The following is a 20946-nucleotide window of genomic DNA, read 5'->3' as shown; positions in this document are numbered from 1 at the left end:
AGCTAACGTCTACGACTACCGCCGTGAACCGGTGTTCTCGTGTGTATTCTGCGGCGTCTACAAAGCGCGTAGTCCTCTTTCCACCCAAGGAGCGCAGCAATGCCTTGGCACGGTTGTTGATTTTGATTTGAATGTTTGCAGGGCTTCCGCCATTGGAGTATATTGAAACCGACGAAGTTAGATGTCCAATGTTTGCATAGATAACATATTTGGAATTAGCCTCTGTTGAAGGAACTGCCCTAGGGGTTTTATGAAGATTACATAGTTTACCTAGATTTAATTAAGGAAAGGATGGATGCAACACATTCGCACGAAATGTTTATCAAATTTCGTAAAAATAGGAAAGATGTGAGGATTGGGCGACTCTTTCGGGATGGTCTTTACAGTGCCGGCGTAGATTAAGTAGGTCATGAGGCAGGAACTATTCATATTCATATTCATATTGCAAATACCTATTTATATGAAAACAGCAGATGGCTGACCTCATTGCAGAATTTCAAGCTTGTTTTCCAAGGCGGCCAGAATGGACCACTTACTTAGCAAAAATCTTATTGTTGTACTTTTGTACCATATTGAGTTTGCACCCATTTGACCTAAAATATTTGAACTGAATGGAAACCGGCAAGACATGTGCTCTCCCATCTTCGTGTCGTTTGACTGGTGTTGCATGCCAGTACTCGTCGTAGGCAGATGTTTGCCGTTTCTATGCCGCAACATTTGTCCTTATTATATGTTAGGTTTTGCTATTTGTGGGTCTCTGCTCGCTTGTATGCTTGCCGTGTTTAGCATGCGCCATTTGCTACTGTGCATAGCTCTGTGCAGCCTTGATTGTAGTTGCTCTTCATTTGTGTAAACCAAGTTGCGACCCTTGCTGTGCGCGTTTTATTGGGAAAGCAGTTTTAACCGAGAAGACTGTCTGTAACTTGGATGTCTGTCAGTGTGAATAGGTTACACGACACCATGCCGCGGAATGGCCCGTAACTGCTTTTCATATACATAGAGGAATTTAAAGCTGCGTACGCAGATGCGCTGAGCCTCAAACGGCGAGAGGTAGCAGTCGTGTCGTATGCTATAGCTTGAGGAGGAAAAAGCGCAGTGCGTGGTAAAGTCTTGGCCCATTGAGTCGTGTGTCTATTTCAAGCCTCAGTGCGAGGCCAGCTCACGCTAGAGAAGGTCCTCCGCGTGATGTTTATTAGTGCTTTCATTCGCTCACTCCTTATGCGGCCCAAAAAAAATTTGGGCAGCATAGAATGCCTAATTTAAGATATTAGAGATAAATAGGAACCTGCGTGAAAAAATTGTCGTTTAAAATGCAAGCGGGAACGTCCCAAAAGACTCGCCAAAATAGCTGTTTTTCATACCGAAGAATAGAAAAACGGCGTTAATGCCGCTCACTAGAAGGGACACATAACCTGGACGGCACGTCTCCTGTCATTACGTCCGAGATAAGGGAGCCCCCGTGGAGCGCTGAAATATCTCTGAGGTGCCGTGCTAGCAATTATAGTGACAGCCACTTGTGCACGTGTCGTTCGATTACGTGCTGTTTGAAGGCTGCTAACGAATAAACTTTACAATTACTAGACCGGCGGTGTTGCCAAGATTGCTTTAGTGGCATTATACTGCTCATTTATAAACAATTTAACACAAGTAGGATGTCGTTGCAGTTGGCCTTAAAATCCAGACGCGATAGCACAACGACAGAGTGCACATCGGGCCGCTATAACCCCATCAGCTCGACGGGCGTAGGCATCTTGTGTTGCAACCATTCGCGCCAGCCTTCGCATTATGTAGATTTCAATGACATTGGAGTTCGGCAAATTTTTTTACAGAGCAACCATTGAGCATGTATATGCAAAGAGAAATGGAGTGTTGGATTTGTAGGCCAAATGCAACGTGCAGTGTAAATATAGTGTCATGAGAGTAAGCGAAGCGTCTAACAACCTAAATTTTGAATGGCACAATATTCTGGATCAGCCTACATGTTTAGACAGCACTCTACCCCCTCCCGAGTTTTCCGGAGTCTTTTATCAACGGCGTCTGAAATGCATGTGAATGTCTCGGTATTGCTTCTCTTTGCAGTAAGCAAAGCTAAGTATCATGAAAAAAAGCCCTTCTAATAATTTACAAAACTTATTATCGATGGAAACATTGTCACTGGACTGCATATGTCATCAATACAAACAGGGTCTGCAAGTTAACTACCATGAACCCATATTTAGGAATGAGCGATTGCGTTATTCTAAGAAAGCCTAGAACATATTGTTTCCGGTGCAGTGGAGCAACTGCCAGTTTTATTAGTTACTGAGATTTAATTAGGCACTTGTGACTGTCTAAAAATCGTCTTTCTTATGAAAATTTAAATAGGGGATTTGTAGGCACAGCCCCCCCCCCCCCCCCCAAGGGACATCTATTTCGGTATATTCAGCGACGTACTAACTGTGTACTAATTTTTTCTTACTGTGAAAGAAACTCCACGAAAAATGAAAAATATGACTTGACCTGCCACCCGCATCATAAATGCGGGTAGGAGATCACATAGCCTTACGCTTATCGAGGCATACGCGCCACACTTCGCTCCTCTCGGAAAGTGCCGCACGAGACATATTGTCCGCGCCATGAAATGAACGTACATAAAGAGGTGCGCTAAAATTTTTTCTTCAGGTAGCGTCATAATCGTCGGTGAATATTGTGTAAAGGTCATGTGAAGCGAAGAAGCTCATTGCCTCAAACAAAACGCTGTTCTGTGGACTCCAACAGGGACTACGACAACTCTCTAGACACACTTTGAAATGCAGCCGGACGTCTTCATGGCTGACGAAAAGGAACATTGTGCGCGTAAAAGTGGTAAGAAGCCGGCCGCTTTAGCTAAGCCAGAGGTGCAACAGGCTTCAGTAGCTTACCATTTCAACCCAAAACTAAAACACACTAAACCAAAGCACTGCAAATAACAGAGGAAGTCTCTGGATTCATAGTACGCTGGATGCATTTTACAGCTTGTTGAGGAGCCAGGCTTTGTGGCCGTTATTAACGTTGCTTTGTCGGAGCACGTAGTGCCGTCGTGGACAACCTTTCCGAGAGCAATTATTCCGGAGCTCTACGCTTCGAGGAAGCAAAACTTGATAAGCAACCTTAATTTGCAAGCTTTGCTTCAAATGTTCCTCAAAATGTGTAATCACAGAATATCAAAGTTGCCAGAAAGCTCCCCTCCTTTCGGGCTATAAAAACCCACTCTTTGGCGGAGCAGCAAATGCAGCCATTTTCGCCCGGCCCTTAAAAAAGCGGCCCGCCGATATTTTCAGCGCTGACGATCCAAACAACAAGTGAAAGGCTGTGATCGACAGCCAGTGAAAATGTAACCTGTTGAATGGAGCACCTTTTTTGCAGCATGTGAAAGAATTAGTTTTTCGGCATCAAATTTTGGGCTTTGAAAAACGTTTTATGAATTGTAGAAAGGAGCACCTTTTACTGCATGTGGAGCAGATAGACGTCATCTGTGATATCTTCTCGCTTGACTCTGATTATGAAAGTTCTTTCTGTGATTTTTTTTCTCTATGTCTGTGTTTTTAGGCTCGTAACTAAGAGAAGGAAGGGCCTTCTTCACAAGATGTGGAGGTGCTAGTCTTTATATGTCATGATCTTTTAGCTTGAAATACGTTCCCAAATGATATTCTGTGATGTTTCATGCATGTGTGTGTTGTTACTTGTTACCTAGCTGTACAGAAATGAGTACTGCTTTTACCTTGCGTGAACAGCCAGTCTACTTGCAAGAATTTTTTTTTTACTGATTAGGGTAGGTTATCAAACGATTCTCTGTGATGCCTTTGTATGCCCTATCCTCAGAAATAAAAAAAAATTTCGCATTGCAAAAATTAAAGCTCTGAAGTTCGGTTATTGGGACACCTGCCAACTATTCAAATTTGTTTGAATTATTAGACCCCGAGGACTGGCCCCTTCAAGTTAACATCGAATCAAAATATTACTATTCACGCCAGCCTTTCAAGAAACAAGAAAAGAATTTCGAAGAAAATGCTTCTATTTGTCACAAGCAGAAACCAGACATGTATGATTGAGACATGCTGATGTTTAACAATAGTATCTCACCTTGCTGATATCGCAACTCAGTGCAACGGTTCTGAAATATAAATGACAGACATGCGCTCAGCTTTTATCAGCGTAACAAACGTCTTACGAGACAGTTTAGATATTGAAGAGCAGAAACAAGGAAATATGCAATTTTCTGTGCAAGAATAAATTGGGAAAATTTGTGAACTCCTGGTTCACTTGCAATGTACATTTAGGAGCCTGAGGCACTAGCTGCTGTGCTTCCATACTGTTATTTACTGCGTAAGTTTAGTAGAGACAATACTCACTTAGTCCGAATAACAATGACGTGCGATGATAAAGCATGATGCGCCGTTGGCTGATTAACTGGTCAGAATTCCGGAATTAACAATAAAAGCTTCCATCTAAAAATCAACATCCAATACACATGTCACCACTTTATTATATGGACAAGCGACGAGACGCGCTGAATTATTTGTACACAGATGTGCTATGCGCAGGGATGTAGTTGCGGGCTGGACGCACCGCAATGCTGGTAATGAACAAATCAGTTGCCCAGAAGATAAATGTGAGGTGCTCCGTGAGAAAACTATGCCCGTTATAGTCTCTAATTTGGTATCTAACATTAAGAAATTCGCTTAAGCATTTTTTCAAACATTACTATCCGAGGATCTCCCTGACATAAATGAACATCTTATGCGCAGAAGTAGCAATTTTTCTGTGATGACCATAACAGTGAAAGGCATACCGTCAACACTGAAAACTTTTGCAAAGGAACCGGCCGCGCTGCAAACGGGAGAAAGTGCTTTGGTATTTAACACGGGAAATCAGACGTAACAGCAAGGCTGTTCATGAATGGCAAATGACAATGAAGAAGAAAAATGCGTCCCAGTGTCTTTTGCAAATGGCAGTGCAGTACCAAGTCGCTTCGCAAAACGGCAACAGTGCTATTACATGATAAGGAAGAAAAAAAAAAGAGTAGGCGACCCTAATGTTTGACTTAAGTGCCTCGTTGTTGCAGTTTAACCTCGGCGTTAGTGTTCCTTAGGTTAAGCGAGCGAACATGTTTCCCTTGGCCCAATATGCGGGCGAGGAGCCAGGGAGGGTGAGGAGCAAGCCCAGCGCCCGCCACCTGGCGGGGCGTAGCCCTCACGCGAGCAGAGCACGAAGCGTACCTTACGTGCTCTCTCCGGTGCTGACGTCAGAGCATGTAAGGAGCGCGCGTGCGCAGCGTTTGCGAGCAAGCCAGCGAGCGAGCAGGTGAGCACCGCGAGAGGAGAAGCGAGAGGGGAGCGACGGACGTCACATCCGCTGTGCAACGCAGCGGTTCAATCTATGCCAGGCAAACGTTTTTCATTAATTAGCCGTGAAATATTATGCCACCTTGTATGTGGAATCATTAGCGACGTCGTTAAATCGGCTTTCTACTTCCAGGTTTCGATGAATTTAGCCGAAGTCATGCTCACATGGCGGGTCTCTAAAGTCTACGGTTCTATGCTTTGGTGTGCGGCAATCAGCGATTTCTAATTCATTCTAATTATTGCAGAGACTTCTGTAACAAATCTTGTAACTAAATTTACTTATGCTTTAATATCGCATTTATATTGAAACCAATGAACTTTGTACGCTGCTATTGTTTCTATTTGTTTCGATTTATTTTGAATTCCGTCCCCGATCGTCTCAGGAGGTGAACAGGAAGTGCTACGCATGAAACAAGAGTGTCACTTGAAGCTCGTGCAGCTAAAATTTCGGCAGACACTTAAGACTGCTTACGTGTGGGCATGCGAAAGCATTATACCGTTTGCAGACCTCGGAACGCAAAGGAATACCGCCCGTGTGGTTTATGTGTTCTCTCTCGCTGTGCCCATCTTTATTTGCGGTCAATATGATATGCAGTAAACACCAACTAGGCCAAACCTAAGTTCTTCTGAAGACCTCGGAAGGTCATGAAAGCGCTCATTTTATGAACTCATGACATGGAACCATCTCCTCCCTATTGGTTGCGTCGTCATATACTCAATGACGCACGCACTAGGCCGCACCTTTAGTCAGCCAGATCGCTGCGGCGTGACGTATGCTATGACGCACGCATAGGCAGACTTTTAGTCAGCCAGACCCCTGGAACCGCCATGGGGTCAGTAAAACGTGCTCGTCTTGCACCTCGGAGGCGCGGGTTCGATTACTGCCCAGACCGAAATGTACCAAATTCTCTGCAAAGCCATGAATTGGTTTACAGGAACTTCCCTGAGAAATTTGATATCCATCGAAGCATTTTTAGGTGTTCTTGCTCTTTCGACATAGCCAATTTTGGTACCATTTTTCGGTCAGGCCGACGCCGACAAATTTTCGAGTAATGGGGCATATAATCCTTTCGCAATAAAATGACAATACTGGGAATATTAATTCTGGCAGGAGCCATATGGCTTGCGATAGGTTCTCAGTGAGCAAGCTGTGCTTTGTAAAAAATATTTTAAGCTTCAATAGATTGCGTGTAAATGAATTTCTTGAGTATTTCAGCTTCTATATGTTCTTTGGGGAGGGGGGATTGTTAAAGGGTCCCTGAAACGGTTCGGACAAATTTCGTAGACGCGTAGGGTACAGCTACAGCAAAACATTGGTATTACAATTTGTGTAAAGCGTCTCATATTAATAAAGCCTCAGACGATTACAAGTTACTCTCCTCAATAGCCATTCATTTTCTCCTCGCCGAGAGATCCTCTGCCTTCACTGGCTCTCTGTCATCATGAGACATCGTGTCGTCTACTTCGGTTCGCCTTGGAGTCATCGCTAGAAACCTCTTCATTCTCTCCGCCAGCCGCCTGGCAATCGATTCCAAGCGAGAGCTATCGAATCAGCGTGCGTTGGGAGCATTTCGTCGCAGCGCCAATCACGTCCGGTATTCCGGCAGCCATTGGCTAGCTGGGCGTTTTGACGGATGTGAGGAGACGTAAAGCAAAGCCTCTCAATACTGCTATAGCGGTGATGAAAGACTTTTAGCGTAGACGTACGTGAGCAGCCTGATCGGTCTTCCCAGCCCAGCCACCTGGTGGCGCAGAGATTAATCAACCGAACAAAGTGCTAATATGGCTGTAACCAGGTGTAAAAGATTTTAAACATTTGGAAGAACAACGTGTGCAAGGTTATGCTCCTGCCAAAAATTTACACCAGCAGCAAAGTAGAATGCATTTCGTTACTGCTATATTATTTCTGTGTTTAGTTGAGCTCTGTGCCACCAGGTGGCTGCACCGTGCCAGCCACTCACATTTGCGCCTCCGCTCATACCGTAAAGCGCCCAGGCCCACTCCGCTTGTGCTTGCGTCTGCGTCTACCTGAATACCGGACACGCGTAACACTGTTGCTATAGTAATCCTTCGGCCTGAAGTGACGGTTGCGAAGGCGTAGATGGTGGCGCCGATCGGATACCGACACTGCAGCTACTCCATCCGAATGTTTGTCTTGCAGATGAAGACGACCTCGGAGCTTGAAATGGCGCCGATTGATACGTTCGCAGACCACAGCGCAAGTGCGAACCATGGTGCTCGCGTAATGAAGATCAGGACCAGCACAGACCAGGCAGCGCACATCAACACAGCGCATGTTGTAACGCAAGCAGTAGACACTTTCTGCGTGCCGGAAGTGCTTTAAAGGAGTGATAAATTGTCCTCGTGAATTCTCTTTGTTTTACTTCCTTTTTATAGAAGCAAATTAATTAAGATTCCAACTATTGCGAACGACACTTGTTCACCATAAAGTTGGAAAAATTAACGATCACCCGACTTGGGGCAGCCATTCGAATAGCTGGCCCTACCGGCATCAAAAGGTGAACTCCCGTCGCTCAGGCGAATGGCGGGCTGCGATCGGTAGCTTTGTACATCTATAAAGCCTTAAATTACACGCTTAAGACGTAGCACAAGAATGCGCCAATTAATGATTACGAAAACGTACCCTATCGACTCAGTACACTTGTACAGAAGCATCAAAATCGTTTCAGCGTAACTTTAACAAAAAAAACTTACTTGTAGGTGTTGCTGGCTCAAAATATTCCCGTTTTTCACACTAGGTACACATGGTTCATTTATATCTAAGACTATTCGTCACCTATTATGTAATTGGTATGGCGTTGCATTGAATTGGGGCCGGCGCTGTGAAGTTCACTTAGTTCGATACTTTGTCTTTCTTAAGGGCCCTATATTTTCCTTCTCTTCTGGCGAAAAGAAGAAAGGAAATACTCATATATTGGTAATATTCTTTCCTTTCTCTTCTCTTTCAAACCTTCTGGATAAATCAGCGCCCAACGTGAGAGACATTGCGCTACATGCACCATGCACATATTGCAATAACCGATTGCAGCAGCTAAGTAGCTGTGGCGTTCTCTGTTTTTTTCCGTTGTCATGGATCGAATTTTCGGCTTAGCGCCTCATGCACTTCAGCTTTGCCTGGCGGGAGGCTTGGTGTGTAAACAGTTACGTGTGTGGAGCCATCTGTAGTTAGAATTGTACGTTATTATAGTTATGGTCGAATCTGCCTGACAGGGTATGCTAGCAAAAAATTTGCTTGAGAAGGTACGCTACATCACGCTCTCTTTAGGAGGTAAAGTGACCTTTGTTGGACATACCATGAGAAGCCAGCAAACACTGACACCAAGGACAACATAGGGGTAATTACTTGTGCTTAATAATTGTAATGAAGAAACGATAAATTAATGGAAATTAAAGTGGACGAAAAAACAACTTGCCGCAGGTGGGAACCGAACCCACAACCTTCCCATGTCGCGTGCGATGCTCTACCAATTGAGCTACCGCGGCGCTGTTTCCCCATCCACTTTCTTGGTATTTATGTGTACTAGTAGAACCGTGGGAGTGTTAGCCAGCGCCATCACTCACAGACATTGGCGGCGGACGTGGAACGTCGTTTTTGCCGCAGGCGTCACGAGCACGTGATCTTTTTGGGTGAAGGCAAGTGGTCAATAAACCCACATATGCTACCTAAAGGCATCAATGTTGCCGGATTCGAGACCCTCGTTATATAATAAACGAGAAGAAAGGGGGTTAACCAAGGGGCCCGATTATTATTAGTCATATCATGAGAAGCCAACAAACACTGACACCAAGGACAACATAGGGGAAATTACTTGTGCTTAATAAGTGTAATGAAGAAACTAAAAATTAATGCAAATTAAAGTGGATGAAAAAACAACTTGCCGCAGGTGGGAACCGATCCCACAACCTTCGCATTTCGCGTGCAATGCTCTACCAATTGAGCTACCGCGGCGCCGTTTCCCCACCCACTTTCTTGGGTATTTATGTGTACTAGTAGAACCGTGGGAGTTTTAGCCAGCGCCATCACTCACAGACCTTGGCGGCGGACGTGGAACGTCCTTGTTGCCGCAGGCGTCACGAGAACATGATCTTTTAGGGTGAAGGCAACTGGTCAATAAACCAAGATATGCTACCTGAAGGCATCAATGTTGCCGGATTCGAGACCCTCGTTAAGTAATAAACGAGAAGAAAGGGGGTTAACCGAGGTGCCCGACTATTATTAGTTATATCATTAGAAGCCAACAAACACTGACACCCAAAAAGATCACGTTCTCGTGACACCTGCGGCAACAAGGACGCTCCACGTCCGCCGCCAAGGTCTGTGAGGGATGGCGCTGGCTAACACTCACACGGTTCGACTAGTACACATAAATACCCAAGAAAGTGGATGGGGAAACAGCGCCGCGGTAGCTCAATTGGTAGAGCATCGCACGCGAAATGCGAAGGTTGTGGGTTCGGTTCCCACCTGCGGCAAGTTGTTTTTTCATCCACTTTAATTTGCATTAATTTTTAGTTTCTTCATTACACTTATTAAGCACAAGTAATTTCCCCTATGTTGTCCTTGGTGTCAGTGTTTGTTGGCTTCTCATGATATGACTAATAATAATCGGGCCCCTTGGTTAACCCCCTTTCTTCTCGTTTATTATATAACGAGGGTCTCGAATCCGGCAACATTGATGCCTTTAGGTAGCATATGTGGGTTTATTGACCAGTTGCCTTCACCCAAAAAGATCACGTTCTCGTGACGCCTGCGGCAAAAACGACGTTCCACGTCCGCCGCCAATGTCTGTGAGTGATGGCGCTGGCTAACGCTCCCACGGTTCTACTAGTACACATAAATACCAAGAAAGTGGATGGGGAAACAGCGCCGCGGTAGCTCAATTGGTAGAGCATCGCACGCGACATGGGAAGGTTGTGGGTTCGGTTCCCACCTGCGGCAAGTTGTTTTTTCGTCCACTTTAATTTCCATTAATTTATCGTTTCTTCAGTACATTTATTAAGCACAAGTAATTTCCCCTATGTTGTCCTTGGTGTCAGTGTTTGTTGGCTTCTCATGATATAACTAATAATAATCGGGCCCCTCGGTTAACCCCCTTTCTTCTCCTTTGTTGGTTGGAGGTATTTGACGTAACTATTCAACTAAAAAAGCAGCTTTTCCGCACTGCTGATTTCATAAAGTGGCTCGGGCTGCATCCTCCAAACAGGCACGTTCAGCCTGGCGGAAGCTCACCTGGGGATGATAAGTGGTCTAGCTGCACACGTGCCAATTCGAAAGGTTCTAATTGAAGGAAAATTGTTCTTCGTCCTTAGTGGCTGTTTTGAATACCTTCTAGGCAGCATGGGCGAATCACCATTCGGGTCTCCATAAGAGTGGATAAGGTGGTGAGCTACTAGTGTTTCCTATAAATTTAGCGGTTCAGGAATAATGCTATGGATTGTGCTAAGTTCAATAAATTCAAAGGAGCGTGTTTTCGTACAACAGGCGTGCCGACCATTGCGTGGATGTTCGGCCCGTGCTTGTGCGTAACCTGCAATGGTTATCTCCTTTATGCCACTTAATTAAAATTGTCTTCAATATAACAATGACTTAAATGGTAGTTGTCTATCATCAAAAGGTATTTAGCGCGAGAGAATGAAACAAGTCATATTCAATTTTTACACGGTTGCGTTGGCTGCTCTTTAGCAGTAGTTGACTCTCGCTGGCTAGAGAGCCCTCTGGTGTAGATGGTAGATGAAGCAAGCTGATAAAGTATTGCAAGTACTTTCTTTTAGTAGAATATTATTTTTTGACAATTTCATTGCAGTTTACTCATTCATTCTGGTTCTTCTGCGACATCAAATTCTTCTTGGCAATGCACATAGTGTCAGGTCACCTGTTAAACAGCAAAACATACTGGCGATACATGCTCAAGGTTAACACTTGCTGAAAACTGATCTTCCTGTGTCGTGATGCGTCAGTGCTACATCTTCGTTTTACGACGTAGTGACTTGTGCCCACACGTGGAGTTTTTTAAAGCTGAAAGCTTCCACTCTAGAATATTTCTTGCGGGAACAACACAGCTTGTCGAGGAGGGTGAAAGGTAACTTTAAACGTTTCATTGCTAGCTGTACAAGATTGACGTCGTAACTATGGCCTCACAGTAACAGGTTTTGGTTCGTGGCGCCGTGATCACAATGTCACAATGACTTGTGGTTGGTACAGACATCCACATGGTGGATGATTGTGCAACAGGGATAGTACCCACTGGAGAACACAGCAGTAAATACATTTTTATATGTGCGTCGCTTTTCAACTATGAGATGGACGGATACAGGGGCAGGCGCTTTCCATGACAAGAACCAGCGATTGAAATCAGACTGGTTCACAATAGATGGACGAGACCAACGATATATTGCTCGTAGTAGACTTGAAAGTGCGATTAGTTACCTATATATAGGTATATAGCTTTAGATATGCAAAATTTGATATAGTTGTTCTAGGGTACCAATTGTAATTGAAACATTGTACAAAGTACTCAGAAACACGCAAAGTAAGAGGCTTTTCTTAAGTTTTCTTTAACATGGTCCTCTTTTCTGTGATTTGAAGACAGCTCATGAAGTATTAACGACAGGAAAAACTGCGTTCGCGTGCGTCTTGACAGCAGGACTTTTAGACAAGTTTCGAAATAATGAAGCCTGCATGCATGTCGAAAAAAAAAATATGCAATCACCATTGTCTTCAGAATACAAGAACGTGAACATACAAATACATACGTAAACACTGGAATCCGCCATAGTCCTAAATGACAAAACACATGCAGTTGTTGAAAGCCGAATAGAGATGCAAACACGCTCGTGGGCTTTCTGTAGGAGGGGTTTGCTTGTTTCCGTCTTTGAAAATGTGATTCAGGGGCGGAATTCACTAAGCTGCGCACTTCGTATGCAATTTGTTAGCCGAAAAGTTCTTACAATAAGTGAGAGTGCTACCGCAGTGGTGGTGCATTTAGCTTGCAGCGTGCTGCCAGGGCGTAAAGGAAACGAAAACTTAGATTATACTGAAAAACTTGGATAAATTGCTGTGCGGGCGTCAATTAAGGAACTTCCTGTTCACTAAAATCCGTATGAATGCTGACCCAAGATGCCCACATAAGGGGATCGTTCATTAGTGAAGTAGTATTGCGCAACAAAAAAGACACGGAGGTAAGAGAAGTACACACACCAAGCACGTCCGTGTCTTTTTGTTGCGCAATAATATTTGATTAACGGATTACCAGCTTGCCCGGAATGCTGCTCTCATTACGATCATTCATATCTTAGCAATGTGCGTTGTTGGGCGGGTCTGTACACATTTAGGCAGTGGCTAAGCACAAGACTACATGGACGAGGAAGCACCTGTTCTGTGGCCGTCCTCGTCCTTGGGAAATTTTGTACTCTTTGCTACCATCTAAATATTTTTATAGCAACCTCAAGAAATGTGTGGCAAGAGCAATATTTGTGTTGCGTCCAACAAGGTGTGCCAGCAAATAATGCATAACGAAATGGCCGGTTCCTATCACGGCCTTCCAGTACAAAAATGACTGTTGATTAACCATTGATATATTGTTGGGCAATTGTTCAAACAACGGACTTCAACAAATTTTCAAGTGCAATTGAGTTCACTCAAACCTTGCACAACAATATTACCGTTTAGTGTTCTCAATAAACAATATATTGGGTAATTTGTGTTGATTTTTCTTGTTGTTTTTTGTTGTGTAGCAGTTGAGTCCACTATACAATAATTAGGACTCGCATATGAAGACATTCCAAAAATTTATTGCGAAGCGTTCCCACCTCATTCCTGCCATTTTGCGGCAGGTAGGTTCTTCTTTCGCCTCGCTTTCATTAAAAGAAAATAATGTGTGACCGATGGGGTGGAATCGAACGTCGGCCGTCGAGCGCGGTACTCTAACCAATAGGCCACGAGCGCCCGCATACTCCTCTCATTGGAAAGCCAGTGAGCTCTGAAATGCTTGGCGCGTACGCTGCGTGCAAATTCCTCGTGCTTTCGCTACAGTTGGCGCTTTGAAGCGCCTATCTCCGGGACTGCGCGACTTTCGTAGCCGTTTTCGCTACATAAAAACTGCAACGTTAGACTACATTCGTGACCGCCCAAGTTCTAAACGATTTATTTCTTTGCCGGTGTACAAATGCCATCGTCGTTTTAACATACACTAGATAATATAGCCATTGGTACTATCCAAAATGAGCGCGTTTCGGGCAGCAGAAGAATGCGAAATTCACTTGCAAAAACGGTGACTATGCGCATGTGGAGTACCCCAAAAATAGACACGGCGGCAGCGTGGCCGGCGATAAGACAGGCGCCGACACGCGACGTCGCTACCTTCGTGCATCGTACATGCTGCGGGCACCGTAGGATGCAAGCGCGCACACGCTACAAACATACACGTGTGAGGTCTTGGAATTTCCAGTGACGTACCCTCTGTCCGTAAAGCAAATATAGTTTTTTATCCAATGTCCGTGGTACTAGAGATCAAAGAACGAACGCGCTTTGAGATAGCAGCGCACAGCCGCTATAACCATAGACTTCAAAGAGCTTCGGATTCAGCAACAGCCGCAACAGCATCACATCTAATCGCTGTATCTGCAGCTGCTCCTGACTCTCGCCTTGCAAGAAGTACGCGATTAAATTGAGGCTCGCCGAACTGTCGTCATAGGATAAAGAACCAACTTTAGAGGCGGGAAACTGTACCTTCCACAGTGGTTCGAAAATAAGCAGTGGCAGCGCATGGAACTTACCTAGGCGGACGCCAGATGGCGTTGTTAAAACAGGGAGCGGAAGTGCATTTCTTGAGCGCAATTTTCAATATGGCCGCGTTTCGCCGGTCGTGTACGCTTGAACGCGCCGTGCTCGCCCTGCAGGCTATGCGGCATGCCTCGATGCCTCGGCTGCCACGTAGCCGGTGCGTTCTAATTGCCAAGAGACCAAACAGCCTCTACTGATGCCCATACAAACAAGCCACAAGTGAGTGAACGTGGCTCACTAAAGTGAGTGACGTGGCTCTGTCAATAAAGTCGCACAGAACGTGCGACTTTATTGACAGAAGACAAGCGGTGTACATACTCGTGCAATAGCAGAAATAAAAGTTGCATGATGAGATACGCTGGAATCAATGACGCGAACTCGTAAACGGCTCACCGTCGTTGTCGCACATGGCGGTCTGGTAACGAGGTACAACCAGCGGCGCAAGCAGACTGGGCAGAGTGTCCCACCTGTTCGCAGCGGCAGTCGTCGTTGAAGATGAGCAACTTGCATTGCGATGCTATCGGGTGACGCAGGCATCTGCTGCCGCAGCCAACACATCGACATGGACTACCCGGCATTTTAGCGGTAGCTCCTTTCCAACCTGTGCGTTTCTTTTCTTTCGGGGGCCGTTAATGTGTGGCTCACACTTGGTGTCCCACATTGTCTCAATATGGAGAAGTCGCTTTCATCAGTCACTTTTGCGGGCTTTTCCACCCATGTGGCAATCAATTTCATACACGTCGGACCATGTCAGCACGTATGCTGGTCTCCGTTCGTGCTTAATCGCAGCCGAGAAAGGCCACAGGAGCAATTTTCTCATGGCTGCAGCAGGAGAGGGTGAACGGGGAGCACGAATCACGGTGTGTGTAAATTGGGAGTCTGTGTCGCTGTGCAGACTGCAGGAGCAAATGCTTACTTTGAGAGACTGCTTTCCAATGCAACTGACCAGGCTGCCACATCCGAGAAGCATAACACGGTGACCGTAACCAAGTGAGATAACAGCAAAATTATACAGCAATCAATCACCATATAGGTTTCAGAAAATACAATTTACATTGGCTACGAACCACATGGCAACAGTGAGCATTCACGTACATGGGTCTCTTACGGTACATTCAGCCACCTACCTACAGGCGTAGTGCTTGCCTTCGTCGCATGTGGTGGTCTGATAATGAGCGACAACCAGCAGTAGAAACAGATTGGACAGAATGTCCTACCTGCTTGCAGCAATAGTCGCCGTTAAAGATGAGCAACTTGCAGTGCGAAGCAATCAGGTGACGCAGGCATCTGCTGCCGCAGCGTACACAGCGACATGGACTACCCGGCATTTTAGCATTAACTCTTTTCCAACCTGCACGCTTATTTTCGTTCAGGGACCGCTAACGTGTGGCTCACACTTGGTGTACCACTTTGTCTCAATATAGACAAGTCCCTATTGCGGACATCACCTTCGGCAGCCATTCTTGAGGGCCTTTCCACCCAACTTCATACACGTTGTTTGGATCGGACTGCTGGTACGATCTGTTGGGAACTCGGCGCTGACGCCCGTGGTTGTACCTGGGTCGCAAGCCCCAAGGGTAGCGTTGGCCTGGCGGCCTGGGGTACAACTGCAAGCATCCGAAGGTCCCGGCAAAGCATGAGTCGACAGGTAACAACGAAACAACTTGTTTATTTTAACATCGCAAAGAGTTGGCGGTCAGGTTTGACCGAAGTAGAGAGACGGGAGAGCACTTTACTCAGCAGAAGAAATCGGAGCCCTCTTCTGGCGTCCGGGGGCAGCTGTTTTTATACTCTCGCAGTTGAGGGCAAGAAGGAACCCCTCAAAAGACGAGCACGTGAATGTACAATGGGCTAATGGTGACGCACACTGTCGTAGCGATGCCGTAGCACCATGTCGTGGCGCTGCGCAAGATCTCGTAGCAACTGGTCGTGGCGCTGCCGGACGGACACAATGACTGTAACGAGAAGATGGTCCCTGCTTTGGCTTCGCCTGTTTCGGGCACAATGACTGGAACGAGATCCCTGCTTTGGCATCGCCTGTTTCGGGCCCAATAACTGGAATGAGATCCCTGCTTTGGCATCGCCTGTTTCGGGCACAATGACTGGAACGAAATCCCTAGGCGGTCGCATCGCCGCAGACGCGCCTGGAAACACCTGGCGATGAGTGTTGCGGTGACGACGATCGGGCCAAAATGTCCGCCGCCCCGCCGCCGTCGCGCCGGCAAAACCACGTGTCGCAGGCGAAACGCAACAGACCGCCCCGCCGGGGAAAGGAGATCCCGATGGACAGGGGACTGCATCCGCTGTCCGGAGGGATGTCGCTCGATGATGCTCATAACCGAAGTCGGGCGTCCCTTGACGTTTCTTGAGCGCAGCGTACAGAGAAGGCCTCGTTCTCTCGTTCAGGTTCGCACGGGACACTGCAAAGTGACTTCGGGAGAGTTCACATTTTTGTTCTCGTTCCCGGCAAGCGTTAGAACTACGCTGAAAACTCAACCGCTCAGTCAGCAAGCACGGCACAACCCTCACTAAGCCCTGCCAGGCTCTTTCCCCTTGTTATACCACTGCCTAGTTCCTTACAGTAGTCTAGCATCACTCAGAACGCGTCCACAAATTGAAAAATTGCACTAGAAAGCATATCATCACTTTGAAACACTAAACAAAAGCAATATGTTAAAAAAAATCCTGCCTCAGGAAGAAAAACATCAGTAACAAACAATTTTGAGGCTGATTCCTACGTTAGGGGCTTCGACTTAAGCCATCGGCGTTACCGTTGAGACTCCCCTTTTTGTAACGCACCTCAAAGGAATATTGTTGTAAAGCGAGGCTCCAGCGCAGGAGGCGGCCATTTTTGGGAGAGATGGTCTGCAGCCATTGGAGAGGGCAGTGATCCGTCTCAATGATAAACCTCGAGCCGGCTAGATAGCATGACAATTTCTGAACGGCCCACACGAGACATGCACACTCTTTCTCGGTGGCGCTATACGCCTGCTCACGACTGGTCAGCTTACGACTTGCATACAGGACGGGGTGTTCTACTTCTCCATTTTCCCGTTGGCACAGTACAACGCCCATGCCTCGCTCACTAGCATCGCACTGAACAATGAACCCTTTTGTATAGTCTGGCGATCGTAGCACAGGCTGGCTTGCTAGGGCACTCTTTAGGGCGCTAAAAGCTCTTTCCTTGGTCTCGTCCCAGACGACTGTTTGAGGCTCTGTCTTTCTTAGAGCATCCGTCAGGGGAGCCGCGATATCAGAGTACCTAGGGATGTACCTCTGATAGTAGCCGGCGACACCCAAGAACGACCGAATATCGGTCTTGGTGCGCGGTTGCGGAAAGTCTCGCACAGCGGCCACTTTTATTTCAGAGGGGCGGCGACGACCCTGACCAATCACGTGACCGAGGTAGACAACCTCGGCCTGTGCTAACTGGCACTTAGGAGCCTTTACTGTCAAGCCTGCTTCGCGCAGGCGGGTTAGCACTGCCCGCAAGTGTGTCATATGCTCAGACCAGGATGCGGAGAATATCGCTACGTCGTCTAGATACGGTAAAGCGAATTCTTGCTGTCCCCGCAACACTTTATCCATGAGACTTGAAAAACAGTATGGCGCGTTCTTCAAACCAAAACTCAACACTTTAGGACGGAATGTTCCCATTGGTGAAATGAACGCCGCATACCTACTAGCCTCTTCTGTAAGTGGAACCTGCCAATAACCCCTGACAAGATCTAGGGTGGAAATAAACTGAGCGCTACTAACTTTCTCAAGGCGCTCCTCGATGTTAGGGATCGGATAAATTTGATCCTTAGTGATGGAATTAAGCCTGCGGTAGTCGACGCAAGGACGAGGTTCCTTGCCCGGTACCTCAACTAAAATCAAAGGGGAGGTATAATCACTCTCACCTGCCTCAATAACACCGAGCTGTAGCATTTTCTTTACCTCAGCCTCCATAATATCGCTCTGGCGGGGTGACACCCGATACGCCTTGGATCGTACTGGCTCTGTGGAGGTAAGTTCTATATCATGAGTAAGTACAGAAGTCCTACCAGGCCTCTCAGAGAACAGACCTTGAAACTCTTGTAATAGCTGGTGTAGTTCGGTTTTCTGCTCAGGCGACAGCGGTGCTTTACTGATAAGGTCACTAATGACTTGACCGGTGTCTTCCCTGTTCGTCACTGAGCCTAGTCCCGGAAGCTCGACCGGAAGCTCTTCAGGAACGTTTACCATCATGCACACCACTGCTTCCCTTTGTCTATAAGGTTTGAGCAGATTACAGTGGTAAACTTGCTGTGCTTTCCGCTTTCCTGGCAGACTTACCACGTAGTTAACGTCCGACAGTTTCTGAACAATTCGTGCTGGGCCCTCCCACTGCACGTCTAGTTTGTTGTTTAGCGATGTGCGCAATATCATGACCTCATCGCCAACCTCAAAACGACGGGCCCTGGCTGTCCGATCATAATAAACCTTGGCCCTCTGCTGGGCCTTTGTCATTGCTTCACCTGACAACTCCTGTGCCCTTCTTAAGCGCTCGAGGAGCTTAAGCACGTACTCCACCACGACTGGGTCGTCGCCCCTACCTTCCCATGATTCTCGAAGCATGCGAAGCGGAGATCGAAGCGAGCGACCGTACACCAGTTCAGCTGGCGAAAACCCCGTAGCCGCATGCGGCGCGGTTCTTAACGCAAACATCACCCCAGGCAAACACAGCTCCCAGTCAGTTCGATGTTCAAAACACAACGCTCTCAACACGCGCTTCATGACGGAGTGGAGCTTCTCAACGGAATTCGACTGTGGGTGGTACACTGAGCTGTGTAACAGCTTTACCCCACACCTTTCGAGAAAAGTTGTCGTCAAAGCGCTAGTAAACACTGTGCCCTGATCTGATTGGATTTCCGCAGGGAAACCAACTCGCGCAAATATGGACAGTAGTGCATTAACTATCTCAACTGAGCTGAGTTCTTTAAGCGGCACTGCTTCAGGGAACTTTGTCGCTGGGCAGATCACAGTCAAAATGTGTCTGTACCCCGTGGCTGTTACCGGCAGAGGTCCCACAGTATCAATAACGAGCCGTCTAAAAGGCTCCGTTATGATAGGTACCAATTTCAACGGCGCCCTTGATTTGTCCCCTGGTTTGCCCACCCGCTGACAAGTGTCACATGTCCTCACGAAATGGTCTGCGTCCCGAAAACACCCTGGCCAATAGTACTCTTGCAAGAGACGGTCCTTAGTTTTCTTAACTCCTAGGTGTCCGGACCACGAACCCCCATGTGACAAGCGCAACAGATCCTGACGATAGCATTGAGGCACGACCAGCTGATCGAACTCCACTCCTCGGCGGTCTAGATACTTCCGGTACAGGACTCCACCTCTTTCCACAAAACGCGCAGTTTTCCTGGCGATACCTTCTTTGACATTGCAGCGCACGTTTTCCAGGCTGCCATCCTTTTTTTGCTCGGCCATCAAAGCCGTCCGGCTGACTTTTAGCAACCTATCAAGTCCGTCTGACGTAGGCGCGATGAGCAAATCAGTAGATAGCTCTTCTAACTTTCCCGCGTCGGGATTTTCCTCTCCAGTATCTGGCGCCTTCAACGCTACAGACTCAATTTTATTCTGTTCGGGCGTGCTCTGAATATCAGCTTGCTGCGCCTCTGACCCTTTTTCGTTGTTTGATAACGTCGGCCCCGCAACTACCGCCTTTGCAGCGAGCTCCCGAACCTTCGATCTGGTTAAGGCCTGAACACTAGCTTCACCAAACAAAAGCCCCTTCTCGCGCAGGAGGTGATCGGACCTGTTTGAAAATAGGTACGGGTACTGGGGTGGCAGCATAGATGACACTGCCGCCTCTGTCTCAAGCGCTCCGAAAGGTCCTTCAATAAGCACTTTTGCTACTGGCAGACACACGCTATGAGCTTCCACGGCTTGCTTGATCCACGCGCACTCGCCCGTGAACATATGGGGTTCTACGTAAGATGGGTGAACTACATCCATCGTAGCTGCGGAATCGCGAAGCACTCGGCACTCTTTCCCGTTCACGAGGAGGTCTCGCATGTAAGGCTCGAGAAGCTTCATGTTCTCGTCAGTGCTGCCTAGTGAAAAAAACACAACTTTTGGTGTTGTTTCCGGACACTGCGCCGAAAAGTGACCCGGCTTCTGGCACGTATAACACAAGCGCGCTCGCCTCATCTCGAACCGCTTTCTGCGTTTGGCTGCCGCCGTCTCTTTACGTTTGGTCGGACTGCTTTCGCTCGCATCCGCACTACGCGTGTCCCCCTTTAATCTCATGGGCGTGAACCTTGGCCTCTCAGACTTGGAGCCAAATTCACCCTTTTGACCGTCCTTAGCTCCGCGAGCTCGACGCGTCACAAACTCCTCGGCTAGCTCAGCGGCTCTAGCCACCGTACTCACGTCTGGCCTATCCAAGACCCAGTATCGCACGTTCTCCGGTAACCGACTATAAAACTGTTCTAGCCCGAAACACTGCAGAACTTTATCGTGGTCACCAAACGCTTTCTCTTCTTTGAGCCACTCCTGCATGTTCGACATAAGCCTATACGCAAACTCTGTATATGACTCACTTTTGCCTTTCTCATTTTCCCGAAACTTCCGACGGAACGCCTCCGCAGACAGCCGGTACTTTTTTAGCAGACTCGATTTTACTTTGTCGAAATCCTCTGCCTCCTCTCTATCCAAGCGAGCGACTACGTCGGCCGCCTCGCCGGGTAACAAAGTGAGCAAGCGCTGTGGCCACGTTTCCCGAGAGAACCCCTGCTTCTCGCACGTTCG

General features: G+C 47.0%; 1 long non-coding RNA gene and 1 other non-coding gene across 2 annotated transcripts in view; one reads left to right on the top strand and one right to left on the bottom strand.

Moving 5' to 3' along the window:
* The window catches only part of LOC142574036 (uncharacterized), a 49045-nt gene that overhangs the window by 12204 nt on the left and 15895 nt on the right, over positions 1-20946 (bottom strand). Inside the window, exon 2 of the long non-coding RNA XR_012826401.1 lies at positions 4102-4132. This is a non-coding gene — a long non-coding RNA (uncharacterized LOC142574036). The remainder of the gene's footprint in view (positions 1-4101; positions 4133-20946) is intronic.
* Positions 9782-9854, top strand: TRNAS-CGA (transfer RNA serine (anticodon CGA)). The gene has a single exon. It is a non-coding gene; the product is annotated as a tRNA-Ser (tRNA).

Source organism: Dermacentor variabilis, chromosome 3 (genome assembly GCF_050947875.1).
Source record: "Dermacentor variabilis isolate Ectoservices chromosome 3, ASM5094787v1, whole genome shotgun sequence".
In the NCBI taxonomy this organism is placed as follows: Eukaryota; Metazoa; Arthropoda; class Arachnida; order Ixodida; family Ixodidae; genus Dermacentor; species Dermacentor variabilis.
Note: the sequence above shows the minus strand (reverse complement) of the source record. Positions and strands in the feature narration are given on the sequence as shown.